The sequence below is a fragment of the Diaphorina citri genome, unplaced genomic scaffold, assembly GCF_000475195.1.
Source record: "Diaphorina citri unplaced genomic scaffold, Diaci psyllid genome assembly version 1.1 scaffold171, whole genome shotgun sequence".
Lineage (NCBI taxonomy): Eukaryota > Metazoa > Arthropoda > Insecta > Hemiptera > Psyllidae > Diaphorina > Diaphorina citri.
The window spans coordinates 206,173-212,532 of record NW_007377608.1 but is presented as its reverse complement, the minus strand read 5'-3'; the positions used below and the strand labels follow the sequence as shown (position 1 = coordinate 212,532).

General features: G+C 38.0%; 1 long non-coding RNA gene across 1 annotated transcript; it reads right to left on the bottom strand.

Moving 5' to 3' along the window:
• Positions 1–717: 717 nt before the first annotated feature.
• Positions 718–1,444, bottom strand: LOC113465851. The gene is made up of 2 exons (XR_003390430.1): positions 1,359–1,444; positions 718–1,248 (listed from the first exon to the last, which is right to left on the bottom strand). It is a non-coding gene; the product is annotated as an uncharacterized LOC113465851 (long non-coding RNA).
• Positions 1,445–6,360: the final 4,916 nt, after the last annotated feature.

Below are 6,360 nucleotides of genomic sequence, written 5' to 3'. Positions count from 1 at the left end.
TGTCGAGGGAGTATACGGTTTCAGTCGATGACGTTGACTATGTGTGGACACAGCTTTATTCTGGGGTTTACCAACTGGGGATCGAGATGAAACGACGATTTCCCTATACTTAATAGACAGATAATAGCCAGATCAACTTCGGATTGAACTCAATCATGAGATAATCCACGGTGATAAAACTCGACCTTATTGTCCCGGAGAACAGGATATTAGGAGAACGAATCTCATATGTTTAACATAAAGTTCGCCCTGGGTGGGAATCGAACCCGCAATCTAGCGCTTACAAGGCAGGCGCACTACCTTCCTAGCTAACTAGGCTGGCTTTTTAATTTAAATTACAAATTTGTAAAAATGAATGTAAAGTTGCTACACTTTGAAACCATGTTGGGCTTTGAATGAAAGTATTTTAGGAGATCCTCATTTGTTTTAGGGAACAATGACCACGTAAATTATTTGATATACCTACTTAATAAACCAAGATTGTAATGACGTTGACTATGTGTGGACACAGCTTTATTCTGGGGTTTACCAACTGGGGATCGAGATGAAACGACGATTTCCCTATACTTAATATCCAGATCAACTTCGGATTGAACTCAATCCTGACCTGAGACAATCCACGGTGGTAAAACTCGACCTTATTGTCCCGGAGAACAGTATATTAGGAGAACGAATCTCATATGTTTAACATAAAGTTCGCCCTGGGTGGGAATCGAACCCGCAATCTAGCGCTTACAAGGCAGGCGCACTACCTTCCTAGCTAACTAGGCTGGCTTTTTAATTTAAATTACAAATTTGTAAAAATGAATGTAAAGTTGCTACACTTTGAAACCATGTTGGGCTTTGAATGGAAGTATTTTACGAGATCCTCATTTATTTTATGGAACAATGACCACGTAAATTATTTGATATACTTAATAAACCAATATTGTATAGCGTTTAATCATCTATAAAAAAATCTTTTAAGCTGTAATAAATAGATCGTGTTAATAAGTAAATTTGTACTTGTGTTCCTGTTTACTTTCCTTATCCTATAGGAAGTAAAGTAATGTGAAATTTTTCATTTCAGTTGAGCTGGAAAAGTTAATTCTTCTATCCAGTATGTACACGCAAAATCGAATATAAATAAAAACGACAGATAGTAGAATTAATAAGAAATTACAAATATGAATATATTTACTCTTCTTAATCTATCTGATACAGAGTGAACAAATGACGATTTAACATCACAATTCAGAAATTCAATACCTATGGTGGATTTCACCAATGACTTAATGGGAGAATTTTCAACCGTCCAAAAAGGAGTTTTTTTTTTAAATCCAAAAAAGGAGTAGCATCACAATTCAGAAATTCAATACCTATGGTGGATTTCACCAATGACTTAATGGGAGAATTTTCAACCGTCCAAAAAGGAGTTTTTTTAAAATCCAAAAAAGGAGTATTTAATAATCCAAAAAAGTAGTACTTAATGATCCAAAAAGGAGTTTTTAAAAAATCCTGTTTGTATTATTAAAACTTCTTTTTTAGATTATTCAAAATTCTTCTATTAGTGAAATCTCTGATTAAGTCGTTGGTGAAATCCACCACTAGTTAAATTGTATTTTCCTTGGGAAATTTTCCATCTTTTCCTTGAACCCAACTTTTGATCCACTCTTCAAAATCGAATCGAAAAATTGCGTTTTCTACTTTCCTTGAGGAATTTTTCGTTCGACTTTCGTTCGACCATTCCACTATTCCACTTTCGTAAATACCTATAAAAAAAAAACACACACACACAAACAAAAACAGGTGCCTATGCCTACCTACTAGGTATTGGTGCTGTAGGGTCATTCACAGCTTAACTGGACCCGGAGCCGATTTCAACAATGGACTCCTCGGGAATTTTCAATTTTTCACAAATGAAATACTCCTATGTTCCCCAGCTTTTTAGGAAGGAAAAAATTGCTGGTAAAAACTCCGGGGGCCCCTTGAGGAGCCCAGTCAAACAAAAAAAAACTTGATCCGTCCGTTTCCCTGTGAAGTAAACATAACTGGTTTACTTCACAGGACGCAAAAAAGACAATAATGAATAATAGTAGGTACCCTACACCTACTACCAATATTCGACCTTGGCCAAAGATTTGTCAGTTTTTCCTCTTCCTCCTTCTTCTGCTCCTCCTCCCCCTCTTCCTTTCTCTCTCCTTTGTGGAAATTTCAATTTTTCACAAATGAAATACTCGTATGTTCCCCAGCTTTTTAGGGAGGAAAAAATTGCTGGTAAAAACTCCGGGGACCCCTTGAGGGGCCCAGTCCAAGTGCAAGTCCACAACGAAGACCATTGACCCTAGGACCTAAAGTGGCCTAGATCATCGACCCTCGCACCAAAGTGTCCCCAAAGGAACCTCCTGCTTATTTAAATACACTTGAAATTTACTACTCAGCTCAATTTCTTAATTTTCTGCGATGATTTGAGCTATGGTCAGTGCTTTTTTTCCTTGGGTTGGGACTAGGCTAGGGTCGAGGGTTGGAGCTCCGTTGTGGGCACCTACTAATGGGACCGAATAAGCCCCCCTCGTGAACAACCCTGGTAGATGCACCCCAAAAAGGATGAAACATCTAAGGCACATAAAATAAGGTACACCCTGTTTATCCTGCTCGAATAAGACTACAAAGTCCTTCACCCCAGCGGTCTAAACAAGGTCTTATTTCATGGGTTGTAAAATAGATTAGTAGATAAATAAGTACCTACAAATGGAAATGAAATGCGGCAGAATAAGGCCTGCCCCACATTGGAAACGTAAGTTGACGCGACTTTTCGTAGGGCGTAGTCGTGTGATACCCCCTGAAAATCCAAATCTATGGAAATGATAAAGACCATTCAAGCCCGTCTCATATTAGACACGTGACTTTGAGTAGCGCGCAGTCGGCTGCAAAACCAAACCTATAAAAATGATAGAGAGTCTATAGAGGGGCTCTATCATTTTCGTAGGTTTGGTTTTACAGCCGACTACGCGCTACTCAAAGTCGTTCGTCTACGCGTCTAATGTGAAACGGGTCTCACACTTTAGGAGTCCTATGTCGCGAAACTCTAGTGTGAGAGGTTTACATCATGTTTATAGGTTTGGATTTTCAGGGGGCATCGCGCGACGACGCTCTTACTGTACGACAGGCCTCTAACCAGCATTGAGTAAATAAGGTAAATACCAACAATTGAAGGTAATTACGCTTAGCCAACGTTTAGTACATACCAACAAATGAGGAAGGAATACCTAGCCAACATTTACATATAGAACATACCTACAAATGAGGAAGGAATACCTAGCCAACGTTTAGTACATACCAACAAATGAGGAAGGAATACCTAGCCAACATTTACATATAGAACATACCTACAAATGAGGAACGAATACCTAGCCAATATTTAGTACATACCTACAAATGAGGAAGGAATACCTAGCCAACATTTAGTACATACCAACAAATGGGGAAGGATAAAATACCTAGCCAACATTTAGTACATACCTACAAATGAGGAAGGAATACCTAGCCAACATTTAGTACATACCTACAAATGGGGAAGGATAAAATACCTAGCCAACATTTAGTACATACCTACAAATGAGGAAGGAATACCTAGCCAACATTTAGTACATACCTACAAATGAGAAAGGAATACCTATCAAAGAGCAAAATAGAGGGCTTTTTAGAACAAGTTGGAAAATAGTTTGGAGTTTTTGTAGGCACTAATTTAACTCGAAACTTTTTTCGAACTTCAATTATAGGGAAGTTTTATGGTAGGAATTTGTTTTGTTTTGAGTTCATATAGGTATCTACCTATTGTTTTATTCCTGACTTGAGTAGGTTTTTCCCATTACTATTTCGATTTCATTTTGCCTCAAAAATATCACTTCTTTGTATTTAATTAGAGTAGCAGGATTCTCCAAAAGGAGGTCTTCCACCAAACCACAGTGTTAAACCCAACAAATAACCCAACCAACACAACAAAGCAAGAGTAACTCCTACCAGAGATCATCTGGGTACCAACTACTTCCACTTAACTAAAGCAAGAGTAACGGTTGCTTTTCATATTATTATCTTGACGTGGTTGGAGTAGCGGAAGGGCATCCGCAGCCGCACTCCGTAAAAATAAACTCGCCAAAAACCAAGTTGGTTCATCCTGACGAAAAAACACCAATGGTGTAGATAGGTGGACCGACTAAAAACGCCAACATGGGAAAAGGCGAAGTACCTGGATGATGAATATGTTATTTACCTATATACTTTCATTATTTTATAAAAGTACCTAGATGATGATGATGTTATTTTATAAAATGACGAGGAAAGTATTGTGATCGACAAATTTTTCGACCTTCGTTTTTTGACGGATGTGGACGTTTTATGGTCCAATTGCCCCAAAAAAAGGGTTTCGGCCAAAGGTCCGAGTGTGTGTGTGTTGTGTGTGTATTTTATTTTTTGTGATAGTAAGTTAAGTGAGTGATTTTGTTTTATTTTTTTTTATAAATAAAAAAATTCCTATTTTACCTGCCTAAATAATTTGTTCATTTCAAGCAACTCTAGGGTCTAAAAGTAGCCTTATTATCGTAAAACGCAGTGTAAATATCTTGTTACCCCCAAAACAAGAAAAATTGTTAAATATATCGATATATCGGCGATATATCGATATATTTCCCCCGATATATCGATATCGATATATTTGAGGGGCCGATATATCGATATATCGATTTATCGATATATTTGCAACTCATTTACATCCCTAGCGTTTAATCATCTATAAATCTTTTAAGCTGTAATAAATAGATCGTGTTAATAAGTAAATTTGTACTTGTGTTCCTCTTTACTTTCCTTATCCTATAGGAAGTAAAGTAATGTGAAATTTTTCATTCCAGTTGAGCTGGAAAAGTTAATTCTTCTATCCAGTATGTACACGCAAAATCGAATTAAATAAAAACGACAGATAGTAGAATTAATAAAAAATTACGAATATGAATATATTTACTCTTAATCCATCTGATACAGAGTGAACAAATGACGATTTAACATCACAATTCAGAAATTCAATACCTATGGTGGATTTCACCAATGACTTAATGGGAGAATTTTCAACCGTCCAAAAAGGAGTTTTAATAATATAAAAAAAGAGTATTTAATGATCCAAAAAGGAGTTTTTAAAAAATCCTATTCTCCTATTAGTGAAATCCACCACTAGTTAAATTGTATTTTCCTTGGGAAATTTTCCAACTTTTCCTTGTGGTTTAGTATTGGCGCTATCACGCCAAAAGAGGGGAAACGAGCTTCAGAAAAGGGGAAATTGCGAAAGGAAAATACGGCTTATATAGGTAGGTGCCTATGCCTACCTACTAGGTATTCGTGTTGTAGGGTTATTCACAGCTGAACTGGACCCGGAGCCGATTTCAACAATGAACCCTTGTGGAAATTTCAATTTTTCACAAATGAAATACTCGTATGTTCCCCAGCTTTTTAGGGAGGAAAAAATTGCTGGTAAAAACTCCGGGGGCCCCTTGAGGAGCCCAGTCCAAGTGCACGTCCACAACGAAGACCATTGACCCTAGGGCCTAAAGTGGCCTAGATCATCAACCCTCGCACCAGAACTCAAAGCGAAGTCCAAATCCAGTTCTATGATCGAAGACAGTTAACACCACCGTAAGATCATCAGAGTACCAAGTATAATAATAATGTTGTTGCTGTAGCGGCTTTAGCTTTCGCCGAATGGCGATAGCAGAATAAAGAAAAGATGTCTTTTTGTATCTGCTATACACCGGGGTGATGGTCTCTAGCTCTAGCCATGTTAAATTGGCGAATAAATGATAAAATTCCATACCTCGGCTGGGATCGAACCCACGCCCTCCTGTTTACCAGGCGAGCATCTTGGCCACTACGCCACCGAGGCAGGTTGAGATGCCCTTCTCATTGCGATGAGATTTGGATATAATTTGTACAATGCTCGCTTCCTACATTATTTTATCACAGACTAACATAAATTTCAGCAGACATAAGAGAATAGGTACGTCAAATTGCATTTTTTTTTTTTTTTTTTTTTAATCGGGGGTCTTAGGCTTTAATCGACGCTGGCGAAGAAGGGAATCTATGTTGAGGCATATATCGGTTTCGTCGATGAACGTTGACTATGTGTGGACACAGCTTTAATTACTGGGGTTTCACCAACTGGGGTGTAGATGAAGCGACGATTTCCCTATCTTAAGTACCGATCAATTCGATTGCAACTCAATCCTGACCTGATAGACAATCCACGGTGGTAAAACTCGAACTTATTGTCGCGGAGACACAGTGATACTGTCACGGGGAGAAGAATCTCATACTGTGTTTAACATAAAGTTCGCC